Source organism: Setaria italica, chromosome VI (assembly GCF_000263155.2).
Source record: "Setaria italica strain Yugu1 chromosome VI, Setaria_italica_v2.0, whole genome shotgun sequence".
NCBI classification, from domain to species: Eukaryota; Viridiplantae; Streptophyta; class Magnoliopsida; order Poales; family Poaceae; genus Setaria; species Setaria italica.
In genome coordinates this window covers 5,614,337-5,638,453 of record NC_028455.1, presented here as the reverse complement: position 1 = coordinate 5,638,453, position 24,117 = coordinate 5,614,337, and the positions used below count along the sequence as shown (strand labels likewise).

The 24,117-nt window shown below is 40.7% G+C and overlaps 1 pseudogene; it reads right to left on the bottom strand.

The window, feature by feature from the left end:
* Positions 1-16,000: 16,000 nt before the first annotated feature.
* On the bottom strand, positions 16,001-23,994 carry LOC105914543 (annotated as a pseudogene).
* Positions 23,995-24,117: the final 123 nt, after the last annotated feature.

Here is a 24,117-nt window from a genome sequence, read left to right as displayed (position 1 = left end):
AGGACGCGCATGTGACCATCGACTCATTCGGTGGGCATAGCGGATCACCACCGAATCAGTCGGTGTGATCGGCTCGGCTCGGGATCGGCTCAGATTCGGATCGGGTGGTTTTCAAGCAGATATAATGCGTCACCGATTCATACGGTGGGACCAGGACAAGGGGCGTCGAATCAGTCAGTGGAGGAAGGTTGTAGAAGACAACAGCCCAAGGGCCACCGACTCATTCGGTGATGCCTTGCACATGCCACCGTATCAGTCGGTGCAGCATGTGGGGCCGAGCATCAGTGGGTGTCAGCCGTCCAACGGCTAGCTGAGGTGGCATGCACCAATTCATTCGGTGACACCTCCTGCGCACTATCAAATCAGTCGGTGCTACGCAGAAAGTTGAAACGGTTTGCCACGGCTAGTTTTTTTGACATGGGGCTATAAATACCCCTTTGCCCAGCCAGCTCAAGGTGTTAGAGCTTGGAGAAGCTGAAGGCTTGTATTCCACGTACACAAGTACTCTAGCCACCAAAGTGCTAAAGAGAAGATTAAGATAATTAGTATAAGGCTTAGATCTTGATTAGTGCTAGTTTAGGCCTATTAGCGCATTGCTTTAGGGATTAGCCTAGAGTTAGGCGAGGTTTGCACACCTCCTTTGTATCGGTACTTGCACACACTAAGAGTTATAAATTACGGGGCTTGTAAGTCTTGAGAGACCCTCTAACCTCGTTTGTGCCGGTGCTTATGATAGGGAGGAGAGGCTCTAGGTGTTTTGCCGAAGCTCCACTAAGTGAAGAGTAGCAAGGAGCATCTGGAAGAGGCTAGGCGAAGATCCACTTGTGCGTGGGAAAGGCCCATCGGCTATCCTACAGAGTTACTTGACGGGGGAGTTTATATCCTTGCACTGGCATTCCCTTTGAGAGGGGTTCCAACAACGAGGACTAGTGGAAAGTTTTGCTTTCCGATACCTCAGTAAAAATCGCCGTGTCATCATGCCGAGAGTTTGTTGATGGTAGTTAACATGCCAAGTTGTGAACCGCAAGCGCACGGATCATCGTAGCTTTTCCCTTAGAGTATTCCATCCAAGGTTTATCAATCCGTGGATCGGCAGTGAACTGACTAGGAGTCTCTATCTAGGTAAACAGATCTAATCCTATCATGAAGCATGAATTACATATAAAGGTAAACCCAATCATGAGATAAGTATTATAGACTGGGTAAATAGATCACATCCGTATATATGAGATAAAACTACCAAAGGTAGCATGAGCCTATTGTCTCCTTGTTGTAGTTCTAACTAAAGTGGTAACCGATCTATGTAGCACCTTGATAAAGAGTCATATCTCAGAACGGCGGCTCGCAAGCAGTCTACTTTCTCATGGTCGCCACCATGTTGACGCCTCCGGTTCCCAAACCTTTACCTCAAATGACTCCCACAATACTCATCATCAATCCTACTTAACATTATGCAATCATTTGGCCTTTTCCCTTCCCGCATGTTGTCACCACACGAAGGTAATCACACCGACTTCCTATACACTACTAAGATGTATCCACAAGGCATAGACTAATCACCACGATTACTTCTATTCCTACTAAGAACATATGCTAGCGAAACATATGGAAATAAGCATGCATCATAGTAGATCAAAGTACGTACAAGATTAGATTGATATCACCATCGTGTGTACATAAGCCTTGATGATCACAAGGCTCGGCTCCAGAACTCCACCATGGCTTTGCCGCGCAGGGACGGTCATGGCGGCTAGGGTCTAGCCTAAGCCATCTCCTAGGCAACCTCAAATATTTGTAGCGGCCCTCAGCTCCCTCTGGTGTGTGTCCCTCTATTCGTCAAGTTCTAGTGGATGGATCTCAGGGCTCGGTTGGATGGATCTCAAGGCTCGGTGAATTTTCAGGGTATTTATAATCTGGAGGGCACATGGCAAAATTTGGAAGGCTCAGGAGTCTTATTTTTGTATGCATGTGGGCCTGGCACATCGATAGATTCTGGATGAGATTGATCTTTGATAACTTTTCAAATCTCCGCTTGATCTTCTTTGATTCTTCTTTGATCCTGAAGTGATACTTACCATATCTTCACAATCTTAGCCCTTAAGTAATCTTGGAGGAGTGCTTGCCAAAAATGAGCATCGGAGGGGGCCAGAAGACCCCTGGTCGATCAACTTAGGCTTCACCAGGCCAATCGGCTTGAGCTCTTTCTGAGCCCGCTGGGCTTCATCTTTGATAGATTTGTTGCTTGTTCAAGGCTTTATTTAAAAATATGCTTTTAGGTACAATTTCCTGCAAAAATAGAATGTCCTCCGAAATACCATATGCGAAAACGGGTTATTTCAGGTGCCAAGTGGCGGGTTAGTATAATAATATGTATGAAAACACCACTTAAATGGAATTAAAAGTGTGTCATTAACAAGCGTCAACAATTCCCTCATGATTAAACCTTGCTCGTCCTCGAGTAAGTCCAAGTTACTTGCTTAATCAGAAAATCAGCATTGCCCTTCGGTGTCATTCTTGTACTCAATTATACATAACAAGACACATTGCTCTCTCAAATATTTAGCATTTAAAGTTCAAGTTGTGACCGACTATTTTTCATTATGGAAGATAGACTAGCAATAAAGAACATGCCACAATAAAATAAATACAATGCTCTTAAAATTAAGTGAACTTCAGACCTTTACCTTGTTCCATTGTGAAGAGTTTTTCAAAAAGATGCAAATCCAACACAAATGGGATTCTCTTGCAATAGTTCATGGAAACACTCATCTCATCAAGTCACTCAAGCCTATACTAGATTATTTTTAACCTATTCTACTCATATATGGAAGTAGAAGGCTTATGTGGAGCTTGGTAGGTAAAAAACAATCCTAGCAAAACATTACATTTGAAATATTGTTAAACAAAGAGAGAGATCTATTGGGAGTACTGAGACTTGTTAAAAAGACCACGGAAAATAAATGTTGCAGAGGGAGAGGGATGAAACACATACATTTAGATAAGTGGACATGTGCAAGTGGCAAATGAATGATCCCGAGGCACAAATGAGTCCCCATTATTAGATTGCAATGACTCCTCCCCAATGCTTAGACGATGCTCGCCCCCGAGCATGAAAAGGAAGAAAGATATACTGCTGATGTAAGTACCAAAACTTTATTCCTCTAAAGGGACTTCCATACCAAATTTCGGAGGGAATAGAGGGGGAAACACCTCAAGCCGATTGGCCTGAGGGTGTTTAGGCCGATCGGCCTGGCCCCTTCTAGCCTCTATTTTCTTTTCTTTTTATTCTCTGTACTGGTAGACGCCTTCAGGTCTTGATTTTCTTGAAAAGGCACTGATTAATCTTCTGAATCTTTGTCGAAATATTTTTTCATACTCAATAATAGGTTGTGGTCAAGGAGGTAGTCAAAAAATGATATATTTGGGTTTAGGTTGGATGCCTAGCGAGGTTTGTGAAATTTCTAGTGTAGAATTTCACAATGCATGGATAAAAAGACTAGCAAGAAAATGGTTCATACAAAGGAGATAGCTAGCTTCTAAGTCTCATACCACAGAAATCAATCTTAATCCAACTCATCAAAATATAAGTTGGTAATATAAATGTTTCATCATGAAAGATCATGCATGTATATAGGCTCTGGTAGGTAGAACTTTGCAACAGATTCACAAATGCTATCATATGCAACAGATAGCATATGAATTAATTTTAAATAAAAACAATTCAAGTTATTAGGTTATCGAAAAACTTAAATCAAAGAGTATAGTTTTGTCATTTAACCTCCATAATTAAAAGATCCGGTATTTAATTAATTTAAGTTCATTAAACAGAGATAAATTAGTCAAGTCATATATAACATTGTGTAGGTAAAACAAAGCGGCAACCAAAATTATTAACATCGTGGTGAGCACAAGGTGATGGTGATCATGATTTAAAGAAAATAAAAACTAGGTTGTACTCCTAGTAGCCATGTTATTATCGAGAGATATACAAAGGTTGCATCAATTCTATGGTTGAAGGCTTATATACATAGGCATTTTAGAAAGAGATAGACAAAGGAAATGTTGAGGAAGAATTTACCGTCCTTTCAATGCGTGTGATGAAGTGCAGCGCAGCCTCCCCCATGCTTAAGCGTTGTGCTTAGCATGGAAGAAGAAAAATGAGCATCTTTTTAGTGACTGTGATCCTTGAATTTTTCATCCGCCAAGTATCGGGGATAGATCCCCAGTACCCGCAAGGAAGGATGAAGACGGACTCCTACTAGGATTCCTCTGTAATCCTACTAGGACTCATACCATGTAATCCAACTAGGACTCCTTGTAACTGACTAGTTATCGTGCCCCCTGGAGTATATAAAATAGGGTAGGGGTACCTAGATTAGCGAAGAATACAGAGGACCAGATCCTCGTACCTCAACTCCCAAACGCAGGGCGCAATATACAACACGCCAAACAGGACGTAGGGTATTACGCTACTCAGGTGGCTTGAACCTGTATAAATCCGTATCTTGTGTTCTCGCTTTTACTTCAAGTTTTAGGTCCGGCGATTCCCCACCAACCAATCTACTACCTTGGGTACTCCCTTGGTAGGTTGCCGGGTATAAAACACCGACATCTAGCTTGCCAGGTAGGGGTGGTCGTCGAGATCATCGAGCAAGTTTGAAGGACATCATCATCACAAAAATCAATCTACTCCTACGACGAGGAGACTGTACTTACGCCAACAAATCGAGCCAGCGACTCGCCGTCTCCATGCATCGAATTCAAAATAGAGCTGGCGAAGGACTGAGTTCAATGTTGCAGGGATCGATCAAATTGCTCGTCGCCTAGTCAAGCTCGTCACGGAAATCAAGATCGTCAACTTGCGCATTGGTGAATTTGAAGTGTGGTTTCCCATGGAACTTTTGACAGTTTACAGGGATGCATGATGGGGCATTGGTTCAATTCATTGAGTCCTGATCACGATTTCATCCTCACGCAGCCAAAAAACAAAAATCCAGAAGGGATAATCAAGGAACAGAAGAATCGGACCCGCATCGAGTTTGATCCGATTCAAGGACCAGGATGTAGCTATGTCCAACTCGTATTACAAGACAAGACAATTAGAGACTGCAACTCCACAAGCATGCGAGGAAAACAAGGCTTTTGCAGCAACATAGTAACGCACCGCCTGCCAGAGTCCATCAAATTCAGAAGCAAGAGAGAAGTTACGCAAGTATATGCTGCCGCTTTTCAATGGCTTGATTTGCTGATTTTTAGCTACACACGGAAAGCTACCACAAGAACTTCAAGATCTTCGCCTAGCGTGCATAGAAAATGTACGCGAGTACTACTACACCAACATCCGACCGCATCAAGTCGTCGACGACTACTTTGACTACTCGTCTCGACTAAGAAAACTAGTCGAGGACGGTCTACTTTGACTACTCATCTCAACTAGAAAACTAGTCAAGGTAGGCCTCACGTCGATAATAACTAGTCGGAATGTTCCGACTAGTCGGTTTCATCAACAATCAACACGGCTTCGTCGACAATCATCCACGAATTAAACTAAGTCACTTTTTAATAATTATGTTTTTTCTCTGGCTTGTTTTCAGCATGATTAGCCAATGCGCTGACTACCTATCTGTGTACATCTCTCAACGGTAAATACCCTCCAGAGCTACACTTTGCCAATTATTCCTAGGGCATGTTGACCAACAGCCATAGGCTTGGTATACCAAATTACAGAGGCTACAACTACAGGTTTGGTACATTGAGTTGTGGAGGCACCACCATGGGTTTGGTACATTGAATTTTGGAGGCAATAGCCACAAATTTGATGCACTAAATACTGGAGGCTCACAACGGCTACACCCTAGGGAGGCACAAATCTTACGCGCACTACACGCGCTCTACTTGCCGAATGGCAGGAAACTCTTACGCGCAATCACGTAGTCTCTTTTGTCGCAATACCGACTACTCATTTATGTCTTCTCTTAAGGTCACTAATCTTCTCGAGTAGAACACTCCCTAATTCGTAAAAGCCTCGGATCATCTATCATGCCTAAATGCTAGCACACATACACGAGACAAAGATCTCAGCTGTGCAAATGGCAGTGCTCGTACGTGTACAAGAGACAAAGATCTCACCACGCAGTGACTACGGCTAAACAGAGACCGAGAGGCTAAACACAACAGGCTAACTACTCGAGAGAAATATGGCCAAAACAAGAGCATGACATAAAACATTTTATGTTGATCACTAAATAAATTTCAGTAGTTTTCAATATTCTACAAATATGCTGCATAATTTATGCATTTATTTTTTTCAGGTCAAGTTTTGGCGACGATTCTCCAGGACGCTCAGCGTACCTATAATGGCTTCGCTAGCTCCCAAGCTCGGGGGCTAAGCACCAATTACTACTCGGAATACCTCTGGTAGCTCCGCTAGCTCTCAAACTCGGGGGCTAAGTGCCAATAACTACTCGGCATGGCTCCCACGGCTCACCTGGCGCATAAGCTTAGGGCTGGACGCTGCAAAACTATTTGGATGATGACTTGCGTGAAGATTCAAGATTCTTGAATTGATTATTCAATCATTTCAAGGCTCGGGGGCTGATAAGCTGCACCCAACAGTTGATTTTTTCAAGTTGAATAAAGAAAATTCAGGATTTTATTCACCCTCAGCCTAATTCTATGATTCAACCTAAGGCTCAGGGGCTACTCCATATGGAGTGCGATTTTCGCTGCCCTCCATATATGAAGATTATAGAATCAAGACGATCAAAGGCTTTGAGCACACCATAGCCTCATGGCAGCTTTGAGAAACTTTGAAGATTCAGCCAGACAAAGTACTCGAGAAGCACTAAAACTACTCAGCGAGGATCTGAAAAGTACTCGAAGACTGCTGCATTCAACTATGAAGCGCTCGGGGGCTTGTCGGGGATAGATCCCCAGTAACCGCAAGGAAGGATGAAGATGGACTTCTACTAGAATTCCTCTGTAATCCTACTAGGACTCATACCATGTAATCCTACTAGAACTCCTCCTTATAACTGACTAGTTATCCTGCCCCCGGAGTATATAAAGGAGGGTAGGGGTACCTAGATCAGCGGAGACAACAGAGAACCAAATCCTCGTACCTCAACGTCCAAGCGCAGGGCGCAATATACAACACCCCAAACAAGACGTGGGGTATTACGTTACTCAAGTGGCTCAAACCTATATAAATCCGTGTCTTGTGTCCTCGCTTTTACCTTCAAGTTCTAGGTCCGGTGATTCCCCACCAACCAATCTACTACCTCGAGTACCCCCTTGGTAGGTTGCCGGGTATAAAACACCAACCCCAAGTCCTTCCCCATGCTTAGCATTTGCTAGGCATGGAAGAAGAAGATGAAGCTTTTTGTGATTGTTGAAATTCTTGTTCTCAGCATATGGAGTTTGTCTTTATGCTTCTTCACTTTTGTCACCTTTATTGTCCTTCAATTTCTTCTCTTTTCATGAAAGTGCTTCACCATGCCTGTAAAACAATTCAAGTGCACAAACTACCCTTGAGGTTACTGTTGGGAGTAGAAGCAATCGCCAACAAACCAACAACATCCCTAAGACTTTAACTTGTGGCATAGCTAATCCAGTAAAATAAAAATAAAAACCTAATGGGTGTATGTGAGTGCAAATGATAGGTAGGATCATAAACAAAGACAATGTTTGGGCCAAGTTCTAAGCACCATGCTTACAGCTAGGTTCCTGAAATTCTCCATAGCCATAAAAAAATACTTAATCAAGGTCAAACACCATGCTTATCTCAAGATCAATATCTCTTTATAGCACAAGAAAAATAAAGCGCATTGCAAAGCTTAAAAACCAACCAATGCAATATGGAGATGAATAGCTAGCAAGGTTTATAAAACTGAATAATAATGGTCTCCAATCATTTCTAAACACCATGTTTACACAAGATTGCAAAATGAAAATTATCATACGAGCAATAACATAGATATGAAAGCATTCATTATAAAGTTTTAGGAAAAAGCCAAACTAACACATGAATGATGGAACAATACAAATGCACATGCAAAAGGCTTAGCAAAAATAGGGGTTAGCAAGGTCAAAAAGACTATCGACGTTGTTCTGCAATTAGCAAAAAGAACTGCTTAGAATGACAAAGTAAGACTGGCCACTTCATAAGAAGTCAAGCAATGTCAACAAGAAAATCATTCATCGAAAAGCTTCAACAACCAAACTAACAAGGCTAAGGGTAGGTTCATAGGTATCCTATATTTTTAGCTTGAAATAAGAATTTTTAAGAGAGAAATCAAGTATAGAAATTCTAACTAAGGGGGTTTTGAAAAACAAAAATAAAAGAAAGGGCTTGATTTTTTGGATGAAAAGCAAAAACCTATGGTTTTAGGATGGCTCTGGGTAAGGGTATAGTTAGAACAAAGACAAAAACAACTCAAGCCAATCTGAATAGTGCAACAAACTGATCAACACAAGTTAATCCAACCTCTGTTGGATTTGGTTTTCGGCTGGGCTGATAGGAAGGCTTTGGTAGAAAAAGATTTTGATAAAAACAACAAGAAAATGCAATGCAACCTGAAGTGGATAAAAAAATAATATGACATGATATGGAGGTGGTCTAAAACAAAATAAAAGTTAGCCTTGATTATCTAGCCACAAATTTAGTATCAAAGGGTGGTGCCATACTTCATATTTCTCTCTAAAAATACACAAAGAAAAAGACTCTAAACACTAAAAGCACACAAAAAGAGTCTATAAGTTTTCCAAGATCAAATAACAAAGTGCTCCATCAATACTATTTAAAGCATACAACATGTGGTTGCTTGATGATTCCGATTTAAGAGCACAATATAGACGGTCATCTTAATAAAGAAAATAAATAAAAATACGAGTTACCTCCCGCAAAGCGCTTTAGTTATATTCATATAGCTAGACTCCTCACCTCAATCATGTTTATGCGAATACATGGTCCTTTGTGCGAGAATCCAAAATGTCCATGCAGCTTGATGTCATCTTTTGTAATCCTTCGTGGTTCGCTTCTAACACTTCTTTGTATTGGATGTAGTCTGCTTGTGTCTTCATGTGCCAATGATCCGGAGGTTTTTATTTTGTTCTAAGCTTCTGATTTTGATCATGTACTCTTGATGAAAGTACTTTCCAAGCTCCTCTTCATTGTTGTCATCCTCATCTCCTCCGTTTTATTCTCATCACCTTACTGCTGCCTCTTCTTCATGGATTTTTTCCTACATACATAACTGAACATATACCAAAATACAGCTTCATCGAAAATTTTATGAAATTACCTTTCCAACAAGTGGTCATTCATCTAACACGGAGTTCAAATGAGAGAGTTATGCCCATTTTATTTTAGCGTTGTGTGTTGTCCAGAACTGATTTCAGGACGTGCGATATTCGATGATTTGGCCATAACCGCTTGTAGGAATCTCCGATTGCCTTGATTCTTGATTTGTTGGAATTAATACTTTATGGGATTATGAATATCTAAAAATATTCTATTATTTTCATCTGAGGTAATGCAAAATCTTGATGATAACATTAGCTTCTTGTGAATTGATCCGGAGATGTTGATGATCTTGATCATGTAGTCTTTGGAGCATTATGTCACACATCCTTTGGCTTCAAGGTCATCACCAATGCTTCACCAATGAGTAGCATGGTGCTAATGATGCATCTTCTCCATAATTATTGCTCTAGTCAAGGTGCCGGGATCAGAGGAGGCTCCTGCGCTTTGTGTCGATGTTCTAAGCGGTTTTCTTCCTTGATTGTATCACTCAATTAGACAATTCTTGAGCATCTCACTGGAGAAGATTGTTAGTATCATGGTGCTTCTAATATTGTTGCCTCCAATCTTGATCAACTTTAAGTCATCGTCTTTTGTGTAAAGAGGCCCCCCAATCATCTCTCAACATCATCACCACCTTCTTCGTCATTCGTTGTTGCCTCTTCTCCATTGAATTGCCATGTGTCAAGTGTAGAACATGTACAAAACTTCTACTCCATTACAAAGTGCATCAAATGCCCTTTTCAACAAGTAGTCATTCACCCAAAACGAATTCCGGATAAAAGAGTTACACCCGTTTTACTCCAGCACTATGTTCTGTCCCAAGCTGATTTCAGAACGCGCAGTGTTGAAAATTTTTATCATAAATTATTGCACGGATCTCCAAAATTAGCAATTCTTGATGCGTTGGAAAGAAAACTTGATGGATCTTCTAAATTTTCAATTGTAATTTATTGTACATCTCTGATCATGGGTAGAAAATTGATCACAACAGCAATGTTTGAGATGTTGATGATTGAACTTGCAATTCTTTAACATGACCCAACACCTGTTACTTGAACAGACAAATCTCCAAGAAACATTAGTCTTAAAAAAAATAATTGACACAGTGGCATACCTTATTTATCATCATTTGTATTGTCTTCATTGGTGTGGACTCGATAGCATATGCTGGGCCAATAACAAATTTAGCACCTACTGCTAAAGAGTCGAGCTTGATGTTGTTATCATCTTATCGGGGTGAATCCAGACTTGATGAAAGTCCATATTCAATCATCTGGTGTCTAGCATTTACCCGCTTTTCAGGATGAAAACAAGAAAAATAGGGTATATGCAATAAAAAAAATTAGGGTTAGTCCGAAAAATTAGATAGATCGCACCAAGGTTCGAGTTGCCGATCCCCGGCAACGACGCTATAAAAGCTTGTTGACGGTAGTTAACACGCTAAGTTGTGAACCGCAAGGGCACGGATCATCGTAGCTTTTCCGTTAGAGTATTATATCTAAGGTTTATCAATCCGTGGATCGGTAGTGAACTGACTAGGGTTCTCTATCTAGCTAAACAGATCTAATCCTATCATGAAGCATGAATTGCATATAAAGTTAAACCCAATCATGAGATAAGTATTATAGATAGGGTAAATAGATCACATCCATGTATATGAGGTAACACAAACAAATGTAGTATAAGCCTATTGTCTCCTAGTTGTAGTTCCAGCCAAAGTGGTAACCAATCTATCTAGCACCTTGATAAAGAGTCATCTCTCAAAACGGCGGCTCACAAGCGGCCTACTTTCTCATGGTCGCCACTGCAAGGTGCATGTTGATGCCTCCGGTTTCCCAAAGCTTTACCTCAAATGACTCCCACAATACTCGCTATCGATCCTACTCAACATTACGCAATCGTTCAGGCTTTTCCCTTCCCGCATGTTATCACCACACGAAGGCAATCACACCGACTTCCTATGCATTACTAAGATGTATCCGCAAGACATAGACTAATCACCACGATTACATCTATTTTTACTAAGAACATATGCTAGCTAAACATATGAGAATAAACATGTATCATAGTAGATCAAAGTAAGCACAAGATTAGATTCATATCACCATTGTATGTACATAAGCCTTGATGATCACAAGGCTCGGCTCCAAAACTCTACCATGGCTTCACCGCGCAGGGACGACCATGGAGGCCCTCAGCTCCCTCGGGTGTGTGTCTCTCTATTCGTCAAGTTCCTGTGGATTGATATGCATGCTCCATGAAATATCGGAGTATTTATAGTTTAGAGATCGTGTGGCAGAAATTGGAAGGCGAGAGGAGCAAGGAAAATCCCAGGCCAATTGGCTTGGGGTGTCTAGGCCGATCGGCCTAGCCCTTCCTTATGGCCTCTCGCACCCTCCTTCATCCCCAAGTCTTCTTAGGTGTCCTAAAGTCTTATTTTTGTATGCATGTGGGCCTAGCACGTCAATAACTTCAGGATGAGATTGATCTTTGATAACTTTCTAAATCTTTGCTTGATCTTCTTTGATTCCTCTTTGATCCCAAAGTGATATTTGCCATATCTTCATAATCTTAGGCCTTAAGTAATCTTGGAGGAGTGCTTGCCAAAAATGAGTGTCGGAGGGGGCCAGAAGACCCCTGGCCGATCGGCTTGGGCTTCATCAGGCCGATTGGCCTGGGCTCTTTCTGAGTCCGCTGGCCTTCATTTTTGACAGGTTCATTGCTTGTTCAAGGCTTTATTCAAAAATATACTTTTAGGTATAACTTCCTGAAAAAACAGAATGTTCTCCAAAATACAATGCATATACGAAAACAGGATTATTTTAGGTGCCAAGTGGTGGGTTAGTATAAGAATATGTATGAAAACACCACTTAAATGGCACTAAAAGTGTGTCAATAATGAGCATGAATAGAGTTTGCCTTCTCTACTTCATTTACCTTGCGCATTTCTTATTGCACTCACATTCCACATTTACCTTTTCTAAAATTGCCATGTATAGTTTATAGGATTGGAACCTAGGGTGCAAAACTTTTTTGCGGTAGTGATAGCAACACATAGAAAAACTTAATGGACATCTAGATAGAAATTAAAATAGATTTTTATATATACTTGAAGTCTTAAATTTTAGAACACTCAATTCACACCCCTAGGTGTCACGGTCCTTCGTGATGCATCTCCGGCCTACCAGCTGATGACAAGCTAGTGATTGCTTACGAGGGTCCACGGGATCTCAGGATTCACTAGCTATAGGGCCTACAAATTTAACGATCAAATTTGATGGAAAATCCACAAATGACATTTGAATGGACCTCTGTACAGTGTTTGTGCATATCTTACTTATATACAAAGTACTTTTTTTGTTTTCGCTGTTAGATTTTTCGGGATGGGTAACTCTTATTTTTTCCAACCATTCTAAAATTTCTCTTATATATAATAGAAATCCAACCATTCTAAAATTTCTCTTATATATAATAGAAAAACAAAGACAAGTACTGGATTCTCCTGTTTCATAAATAAAGAAATGGAAATTTGTAACATATTTTTTGAACCTATTTTATGATGTCTGCTATCAGTTTACAAAAATTTTACTTGAAACTCTACTTGTACGTGGAGTAATAAAAAAGATAAATCTTATAACGGGTAAATCATACCAATTGACATAGTCACGGGAGTAAATTGAAAAAGAATATTCGGACTTTGGTCATACCTGAGAGGAGGGAGTAATTTAGACTTTTCCTAAATAAATAAATTATTTGAACAAAGAGAAGCAATGTAATCTCTCTTATAGTACAAAGAATCCACCCTGGGGCTTTGAAAAATCTGCCGCACGAGCAAAGGTACTGAACGTCACTTTATTGTCTGCAACTTTGCGTACCTGTAGCAAAGAATTAATCAGCACGAAAAGAAACACTACTTTTATTCGTTTGCTCCCTTTCTGTCCCCTCGTGTTAATTCGAAAGCAAGCTCGGTTTTTCCACGCGAAATCTGAGTGTCAAGTTAAATAAGTGGCGCGTGTGTGTCTGTGTTAGTTTCTTTTAGGTACTGACAAGTGACATGTCATCCTTGACACCGCTAGGGCGACTAGTGTGACCAGATGACGGTCTAATTCGACTGTTGCCTATGCCTAACAATATCTAGAATCAGATGTGCCCAAGTTCCTTGTTTTTATGTTTTACAACTCAGCCAAAATATCAAGTCTTGCAATTCATTTCGTTGTTTTATGATTTTTTTTTTGAGAAATGCACACACTCAACCTATAAATACTCCAAACTCTCTGCCAACATGTGGATAACAGCAGGGGCGAAAGTCTTAGCGGCGATCCTACCATAGATGTCCCACCGGTGGGATACCTTCCGATCTTTTTCCTGTACCTTTTTCGCTAACCGGCTAGCCGGCTGTAACCCATCTTTATCAATGAAATAGGCACAATCTCGTGCCTCTTCCTTTCGAAAACCTATAAATACTCGGGCGGGTTTATAGTTTGTGTACTTTGGAAAAGGAGAATATAATCTTGAAATTTTCCATGCCTCTCTTGTAATATCTTGACCTTAATCTTTAATTCTTTATGTACAAGAAATATTGAAAATTTCCTGAGCCACACATTCCGAACGAGAAATGTGACAGTGTTTTGGAGATGGCGACATGTCTCAAACTCCACAACCATCACAGCTGCCGCATTGACGCGCTTTAATTTTGGACTTAAAAATGGGTACTTTTCACTTTTTTTTAACTCTTTTGCTGTTGTTCTGGTAAAAAAGCGATCGAGCTCATCTCCTCCTCCTATCAATTAGTTGGCAGATTTTGTGCACGAACCACTAGATTTGGGATCAGTTCTCCATGAACAACACTCACAACTTTTGAACAAGGTGATCGGAGATATCGTATGATCAGTAGTCGTCCAAAGTCATACACGAGTCAAAAACAATCTTAACGAGATTTGTTCCTTTGCGGAAAGACAGATGCTGCTGCTGTGAAATCGTGAGCGTGTGAAGTTTGGCCTCAGGCCATGGATTTGTGCTAAATTTAATGGATTTTCACTTGCATGATATCTACGTATTACGGCTGCAAATAAAAGCTGATTTCACATTTCGACCGACATGCCCTGCTCTGATCCTTTATTTGTTCTCTATCAACTGTCACATTCTTCCTCTTGGAAAGCAATGTTTCATTCCGTCGTTCACTTGGTCTCCATGGTCCAACTTTGTTCCACGAGTATGAGACCAGACTCATGGCTGCCTTTGGAAAGAAAATGCAATGCATGAGTTTCGTTCGTATAAAATTCATATAAGATTGTTCAGATTCACCCAGGAGTGCAAGAAATTGTATTCCTATGTTTCAAATTCAAGTAGTCTTACATGCATGATCTGTCAACTACTGTATATAAGTGCACGCTGCTGATTAAATTGTTATGTCTACTAATCAAGGCTCTAATAACTCAACCATTGTCGAATACTCTCCTTTTCTCTTATTCCTTTTTTTTTGCGAAGAATCTGGCGAATACTTTTGAAGTGCTGAATTTTCAGCAGAAGAGAGTTCAAATCGGAACAGTAGTGTGTTTGCAAGTGCCACTGAAAACAAATCTCCATCACACACAAACACACTGGATGTTTCGTTTCTTCAGACTTCAGAGAGCCGGTGAGATGGAGGATCTTTTCAGGAGAAACTGGGGAGGAGAAGATCTTGTCCGGAACGTTCGTGCAACCTGCAGTCGGAACCGCCAGCTTGACTCGCTGGTTGCCAACCTGCGCGTCCACGTCACCTCGCCACTTTATACCTGACAACGCGAGTATACTACGTGGACTCTCGGCACGCTGACTTTTATTATTTATGATTTTTTAGAGGCTTTATTTGGGGTTCCTTTTTTTTTCGTGAGGTTTATTTGGGGTTCCTGGCTCGACCTACTTTCTTCTTGTTCAAATCCGTGTCCCACTTTGGCATTATGCATGCAAATGCATCTACGATTGATGATCTAGCACAGTTAGTTGACAATTGAAAATGCGAGGAGTGCTTGATTGTGTTGGAAATCCAACAAACAAAGGACAATGGATGCCCTTGAAGTAAACCCCAAGCCCAGTTTAAATAGAGGCTTAATTTCATATTGGCTTGAAGTGGGTTTGGCGTGAGTGGTTGAGCACATGAGTGTCCTGTGGTGTTAGTGCGATGTATGTACTTTTTGCCCTATGAATGAAAGACCTACTATATGACATTAGTGCTAATAGACCTCCTAACTATTAACAACCCGCCCTGATAATAATTAGTCCATTAGTTAGTTGAAAGGTGCTAATTAATAGTTGGATTCAAATATGGTCTAAATCTATACGTGTGTGTGGTGTGGGAGGGGTGGGTTCGCAGATAAGATTCTAAAAATTAGATCCAGCCTAGGAGGAACTAGATAATTTTTCATTAAGAAGAAGAAAATAAGCATCTAAATTTGAGCTAGAGGGAACTTGAACCTGGGTGGTTAGGTGCACGACCACACCTCCTATTCTAATCAATTGAGCTATGTTATTTCAAGAGTCGAGGCATGATACAGTATCTTTTAAAAAAATACAAACCATTCCAAAACGTTTCGTGATAACATTCTTAGGCCCGAGTCCTTTCAACAGCTCAAATATTAGATCGTTCATAACGTCAGGATACACGTAAGCATGTAGTGTAGGCATATGAGGTATGCAAGAACATCTTGCCGGTGCCAGCTACTTACGGTAGGCTGATGCCGGTGACCCAATCTGGACCTGCGAGGAGTCGACAAAGCTGAGCTGGGACGAAGGATTATTCAGGCTGTAGCAGCTGCCATGAGCAGTTGCCATGCACCTTCCTTCATCTGGAAAGTAGGACGGCGTCACATCTTGTGCTTGTTGAACGGGCAGACTACAGTTTCCAGTCTGCAGTTAGGCATTCATATATATCAAGGGTTGTTCGGAAATTTTAGCAACTGTCATATCGGATGTTTAGATATTAATTAGAAGTATTAAATATAGTCTAATTATAAAACTAATTACACAGATAGAGGTTAATTCGTGAGACGAATCTATTAAGCCTAATTAGTCCATGATTTGACAATGTGGTGCTACATTAACCGTTTGCTAATGATGGATTAATTAGTCTTAATAGATTCGTCTCGCGAATTAGCCCAGGGGTTCTGCAATTAGTTTTATAATTATCTCATGTTTAGTCCTCCTACTTAGCATCCGAACATCCGATGTGACACATCTAAAGTTTAGCGCCTGGTATCAAACACCCCCTAAAGCTGACGTAGTCGGCGGCTGGCCAAGCTAGCCACGTCGGCCAAAAATCTTTTAACCGTCAGATGGCCATCCAATGACAGGTGGTTTAGCAATGTTCAAAATATTTTGTGTTGAGATTCTCACACTATCAAGAAATCATCCCACGCTTCAAATTATATTAGTAGGCATTTCGCGTTAAGGTCCTCACATTAATTACTACAGAACGACCATCTAATGGCAAGTAGCTTAGCAGTACCCAAGGAACCGTCGGATGGCCATCCAATGGCTGGTGGTTAAGCAATGTTCAAAATATTTTGCGTTAAGATCCTCACACTATCAAGAAATCATCACACACTTCAAATTATATTAGTAGGCATTTCGTGTTTTACAGAACGGCCATCCAATGGCTAGTGGCATAGCACTGTGCAAGGCATTTTGTGTTAAGGTCCTCGTATTATCAAGAAATCATACCGCGCATCCAAATATATTACTAGGCATTTTTCGTCGAGATCCTCGCATTATCAATAGATCATCACACCCTTCCAAATATATTACTAACATTTTGCATTACAGAGGTCTCGCATTATCAGGAAATCATGTTGCCATGCAGAATGCAACCCTGCATTAAAAATTGTTGTTTCGTGGATTCCAGATGTGCAAATTGTTTCTTCTTTAGGCTGCATGATAACTAGCGATAAATAATTGACTCTGGTATATTGTCGTATATCAGGATAGACTAACTAAAGAAACATAGCCCTTCTATGCAGGCAGAACTTCTTGGACTGTTACGTTTTGCCAGTGTCCATCAGTCCATCGGCATACTGAGAGCACAATGCAGCATCTGAATGTTGTCATGACAATAATTTAATTTAGCATTTTAGTTGTTATCCCTTGAACTGCTTCCCGATTTTAGGAGTCCTCAGCTTTGTATTATGGTCAAATATTCCATTGAAATCTTCAACTTATGCATCGGTAATGATTTCCCAATGATTTTGCGAGAGCTTATATAAAAGGCTTAAAGCTGTAAATTTGGCCCGTGTCTAGCCAAAGGAACCATTGTATCTTGAAGTTTCGCTCCATACCATCATCTACTTACTATGTAAAATCTTGGTTTACGTGCTTAGTAAAAGATTAAAATTGATGACTGTTGTGAATTTTGATTGTTCAAATGAAGCTTCCAATTTTCACCTGATAAAAAGGATGGTACTCTCAAGATGTAGCTTAACCAAGTTTGTCCTTTTCATTTCAAATATTTTTTATATTCCAATAGTGATTTATGCTCATAAACATAATCACTAGGCTCTACGTATACGCGTGCATGGGCGCGCGCAAATCACTAGTGTATATATATCCGCCTTGATCCGAGGATTGTCAGCTGAGAATATGATTAGAGAGCGATCAAGAATCTTAGAGCAAGTACCTGATTTTGTCTTATAAGCTAAGCAGTGTGATCTTAAGATGACTGTTGGGGGGCCAACAAGTTTACAAAACGTAGAGGACAAGAGAGACAAGTGATTAAGAATGACTTTGGAGAGCTTGAGAGATCTCCCCATCCATCTCAACGTATCCATTTCCATTCATGACGGCCCCATTTTATAGGACCGTAATTTTTACACTTTACAATACATCACCCTCCTTTTTCACTTTATGCAAAGCATATTCGAGGGCATTACAGTAACATTACGCCACTTTACCCACACTCTTTACAACTCATCACTTTACAGCTAAGCTCATGCCAGCTTACAGCCCCGAAGTGACATAGCCACTTCGCCCTTTCCCTGAACGCATTGTTGTTGCCTAGTCCGATGACGCCGCCTTTTGACTCCGCACCCTAGCTTGAGCGGTCTCAGGCTACCTTGCTCATGAAGTAGCCTCATGAAGTCTCCACTTCACTCCCGCTCGCTCCAGCTCGCGAAGTTGCCACTTCACTCCCGCTTGCTTCGCCTCGTGAAGTCGCCACTTCGCTTCCGCCGTCTGTCCCCGAAAAACCATACTTACACTTCTCGCGATAACCCAATGACTTCTAGAGAAAGAGGGATTAGAACTGTAAAGAAAAAGAAGGGGGCACCACCCGAAGTCCTTTTCCCCAACAATGACTTGACAGAAACTATCACGATAATAAATTATTTTTTAAATTATCTCGTAGTAAGTACTCCCTCCGTCCCAAAATATAGCTACATTTAGCTTTTACAAAAGTCAAGTATTTTTAACTTTGACCAACAATACCTCCAAAAAAATATATTTCAAATAAAAATTTACATATTATAATAGTTGATTTCATGATAAATCTACTAACATTATTTTTATGCTATTAGTCTCTATGATTATTTCTCTATTCACAATCAAAGTTGAAAATGTTTGACTTAGAAAAAGTGTAAACATAACTAATTTCTGGGACGGAGGAAGTAGTAACTATATATTATATAATCTCCTATTGTGGGTAGAAGAAGGAAAGTTATGAGTTGAATGGCAACGGCAATTCACACAATGGTGAATGTGTTATCTCATAGTCCTACAATTTAACTTAACGGTTGCTTCGTAAAACAACAATCTTTTTTCCGTCCCTCTAATCTCTCCCCTCCAAATCGTGAAAAAAAAATCATACACAGCATTGTATAAGACAACTATGAGACCGCTGATGTATACATTGCATCTTTCCATATGATGATATCAAATTTGATAAAATAATTGTTGTATGTTCCTATTGAAGCCTCCCTATGAGGAGCCAGTGTTGAAATATAAATTTATTGTCCATCTTTTTCATCAACTTACCCTTCTGGATAAAACATAGACGTTTTGACACCACACACGTACGCCTATAGATCATACCAGCTACTGCGATGTCCGGGATGCTAAATTTCAACCTGAAAGATGTTAAGTTTTTTCATTGTCGGTACGTTAGGTTTGTAGTTAAGTTCCACTTGTCGTGCTTGCACGCAGAGGACTGGCTTTATGCAAAGGTGGTAGCAGTTAATAGTCAGTCTTGGAGCTAGGTGAAACCAAAGAAAATTATTCGCATTCCAGTCTTCCATTCGTGCGCAGGATGGCAAGCAAATCGCATCGCATCGAGTCAGAGATTCAGATTACTCTTACTTATGCTCGAATCCACCAATGATCTGTCCGGAGAGTTTTCGTAAGGGAACTGATCCCACGACTAACAAAGTATACTTGCTCCAGAAGCACAAGGCTATTCATTGACTGACTAGGATAAAGCCTTATTGCAGAGTATTTCATAGCAAAACATTGGGCAGGTACGGTGAGTCCTCCTTTCTCTTTCTGATTATGTTACTTTTCCACCGGCATTGTGGTTTATTACGGTGCTAACATTGCTAGTATGCTGTCAAACCTAGCTAATCACCAAATGCATCTACTCCTTTCTGCACAGAATTATAAAGATATATTAATTTTTTTATAACATTTTACCAACAATTAGGTTAATAACAATATATATTTTTAGTGGCACAAAAGTAATATCACTAGAATTGCATTTAAATGTTTTTTACTATTGTCATCATTCTCTAATTGACCTATATAAGATATTTCAAGAGAAAAAAATCATGGAACAAAATACAGTCTAGAAGACTTTGCCAAGTCAAAATTTTGAAAATTCTCTCCTCATAATTCCTTTCCTACTGCTTTGGCAGCTACTTTTATATCAAAATCATAATGATAAATTGTGAAATTAATATATTATGAAAAAAAATGTTGAAAACCTTACGACCATACAACGAATAATCGAAATAGTTTTTTTTCTTAAATTAACTATCAAAGTTCGACCGCATGCCTTTTAGGACACATCATATAATCCACAACAGAGATAGTATTGCGTAAACACCTTGTCTACGTATGACGAAGTCCAAGACGTAAAGGAGGCAGCAGCAGCAACGATTTCCAGTCCAAGTATAGGAATCAGAATCCAGCTGAGGTAGGGTCACCTCGCACAGGTAGGTAGGTGTGGCTGGTCAAGTAGACATACAATGGTACAAAGAATTGACCGTATTTTATACCATTTCCATGGAACAAGTTTGTAAGCTTGGACATTCCCAACGGAACACGTACACTGGAAACATTTGAAAAAATAAAACAGCGGCTACGTAACCAAGTATGGGTGGTAGGTGTTTGCACGAATTTGATCAGATCGTAAATTCCTTTTTTTTATTGCTTGACCAAGCCGTTTCTTTTAGTGGACTGGCGTACGTATACACAGTCGTATGCATGCCGCCTCTTCTCTTCCCTGCCTTAGCTTGAAAAGAGGATATGTGGTGTTTTTGTAGGACCCAATCCGTATGAACAGTCATCAAGACCAGTGTGAAGTAGTCTGGTGGCTCTACAATTTGGTCCATATGTACAACTATATAAAAAGGATAAGTGAGCAGAAGGATGTGCCTTCTTGTGTCTGTGAAAGTGGACTTTTTGCAACATAAAAGGCTAGGATTTAATTAGTTGTGTAAAGTTTTCTCTTGGATACATGCTGAATGATTCAATACTGCAAATTTTCATTAAAAGATAATGATGAGCTGCTTTTTCTTGATTTACCTCGATCAGTCCTAATTGTTTCTTAACTCGGTGCTCCAGCAGCTCTCAACAAATCAGTAGTACAATGTACACAAAACCTGTTATCATATCATTTGGAACAAGTAAACTGTAACCTTATATATATGCATCTTAGTGTGGTTAGGTGTTGAAATTGAATTAACTTGATCATCAGTAAACCCTTTGTTAATCACTTGACCAAGCCTTTTTCGTATAGTGGACTACTGCTGAACGCACGCGCACGAATGTCTCCTCCATTCCAATCGTGTTGTCGTCATAGTGTTTCTGTGCGTTCTGTCCATACGTATGAACAGTCGTCAAGACCAGTGTAATAACAGAAGGACCAAAAAGTAAAAGGCTCTGGATCTTGTCTTGTGAAACAGGAAAGGTTTTAAGTTAAGGAGAACTTAATATTCTTATTGATAGCGGAGGTTCATTTTTTATAATTGAATGATAAATGATGTAATTTTTTCTCTCTAAATCTCACAATGATATATAGTACTCCATGTGACTACATGAGGGTCGATGTGCTTCCAAAACAAAAATATATGGCTACTAGAATTCAAACAAGTAAAATCCAAATTCACAAGGTTTGTGTTGACTAAAGTTTATCAATCAACCAACCTTGATCTATCTAAAAAATTGAAAAATGAAGAAGCCTGCACCACATATATGTTTGCAGCAGTTCACTGGAAATTACCGGAAAAGGGTGCCATACTTCCATGGTCCCACGGACGTGTAAGCAAAGAATTCCGACGACAAGGACCGAAAAGGAAGTACGTCCAGCTGGCTGGTGATATACAAGAACTGGAGACTTGCAAGCCAAGTTGCTTGCTCTTGCTCCGGCATACCAGCCATCCTGATCGAGCTTCTGGTCACCTACGGATGTCGGAGACGATACTTTTAAAAAGTATTGTTGTGTATTGGTGAATCTTTCTTGCCGTTGGCAAATTACATGCCTTTGCAGATCACGTAAGTGTGGTCATTTGGTCCAACATGCAACAACCACAGCAACAGCTAGCTGCTTACTCAATCTAGTCATTAGTCAAGATCACAGCAAAGTTGTTGGTGGAAGGGGGAAAAATATTGGGCTACGAATCAGTAATGTATTTTGAATCAGCTGCCTTCTCTTCTTTTTTGAAATTCGATCAGCTGCCGGTTCCCTTTTTTCTAAAAAAAACAAACTGCTTTTTCAGCTGTCTTCTCTTCTTCTTTGAAGACTGATCAACTGCCGGTTGCCTTTTTTTTTAAAAAAAAATAAACAATTAGCTTTTTTTTCCTTAATCGATCAGCTGCCTTTCTCTGAAGAGGAACCAGAACTCGGTCAGTGTACATATACGCTAAACATTGATGCAAATTGTTGGAACAAATGATGCCATTCCTTAGCAGCCTTAAACAAGGTGTGTGACTGCTGCTCTCAGAAGCCACAAAGAAGCTTGGCTGCGAAAAGAAAATAAATAAACCAATATGAAAAATAGATAAGACGCAGACATGTCGCCTAGGTCACTCGATCAAGTATATATTCTCGCGAAGACTAGTATTTTTCGCATAATAAAATTAATTTCGCATAATTGTAACATAGACATAGAAAATTATACGAAAGCATGCACAAGAATGGAGCCAATGATGCAGCATCACATCCCATCTTATCATTGGAGTAGTAGGGGTGGCTGCTCAACTCAAAATAAATAACCCTCATCCAGTACCCAAAATTAAATATAATGATGCAGAACTAACAAATCCAGAGCCATTAACCGATGCCAGCATCCACATCTTCTATTCTATCGAGACAAAGACAACATAAACAATTAAAAAAAATAGTACTTCCTCCGTACCAGAATATAGCTACTTTTAGCTTTTTCTAAAATCAAAGCTTTCTAACTTTGACTAACTATATCTCTAAAAATAATTTAGAAAGGTTATATAATATAATATCATTTTTATGTTATTAGTCTATATGATTATTTCATTATTTATAGTCAAAATTGAAAAAGTTTTACTTTAAGAAAAATGTATCTGTATTTTGGGACAGAGTGAGTAGCATGGATATGACTCAGCTCATGAAACAAAATGTCAGCATCTCATCAGTACATGCCTAAGAGCAACTCCAAAAGCCACAGCTACTCCTAATAACTTAATTTGGGAGAAAAAGAAAAAAAAACTACGCTCCAATAGCTCCCCCAAACCTTCCGCATATTTTCGCCCACCCCAATCGCGATCCCGTTGCCCCACTTATTTGTGTGTGGTCTCTCCTCCCCCAATCGCCCACTGCACTCCTTTCCCACGTCACGTCACGTGCATTCATTTGCTGGTCCCCGAAGAAGGGGTGGCAGAGCGGCACACCATCGTCGCCATGGGCAATGCCCCCGGACATCCCCTCGACGATGGATCCCCAGCTAGAGTGTGTGACAAACGCACCCACCGACGGGTGCCGCAGCATGGTGACCTGCGGCGACCACGGCACAAGGATCCGGCCGAAGTTACTGGTCGCCTTGGCGCGGTCTAGGAACCCTGGCGGGAGCAACGGCCACATGTCCTCCTGCAGCAACCACAGGAAGGGAGCACCGCTGGCCTCGAGCCCGTAGTCAAGCTCACGGAGCTCGTCACGTGGCAGTGCGGCGACCGTGCCGAAGCTGACGTACGCGACGGCACTAGCGGGGTGGCGAGCGAGCCAGCCGAGGCAGCCATGGGGGTTTTCGGCGGCTAGCGCGGCGGCGCCGAGGAGGAGGTGGTAGGGGCCTGATGGCGATGGGGAGGCAGTTAGGGATCACGTCGGCGATGAGGCAGCAAGCTAGTAGCAGCGTTAGGAGATGGTGGAAGCTACACGGCAGTCGGCAGGATGCAACATCCCGTGGCTGGAGAAAGTCAGGATAAGCACGACCGGGGTAAGGATGAACGGATAAAAGAAGAGAGCACTCATACGTATTCATGGCCGACGCTGAAGAAATTATGAGGGGGAAGCTAATTGCAGGGGGCCATACGTGCTTACGTGGTCAGTTTTGAAGTATTGACGAGTCTATTATTAGAGATCTGGCATGACATGATTTTGGAGA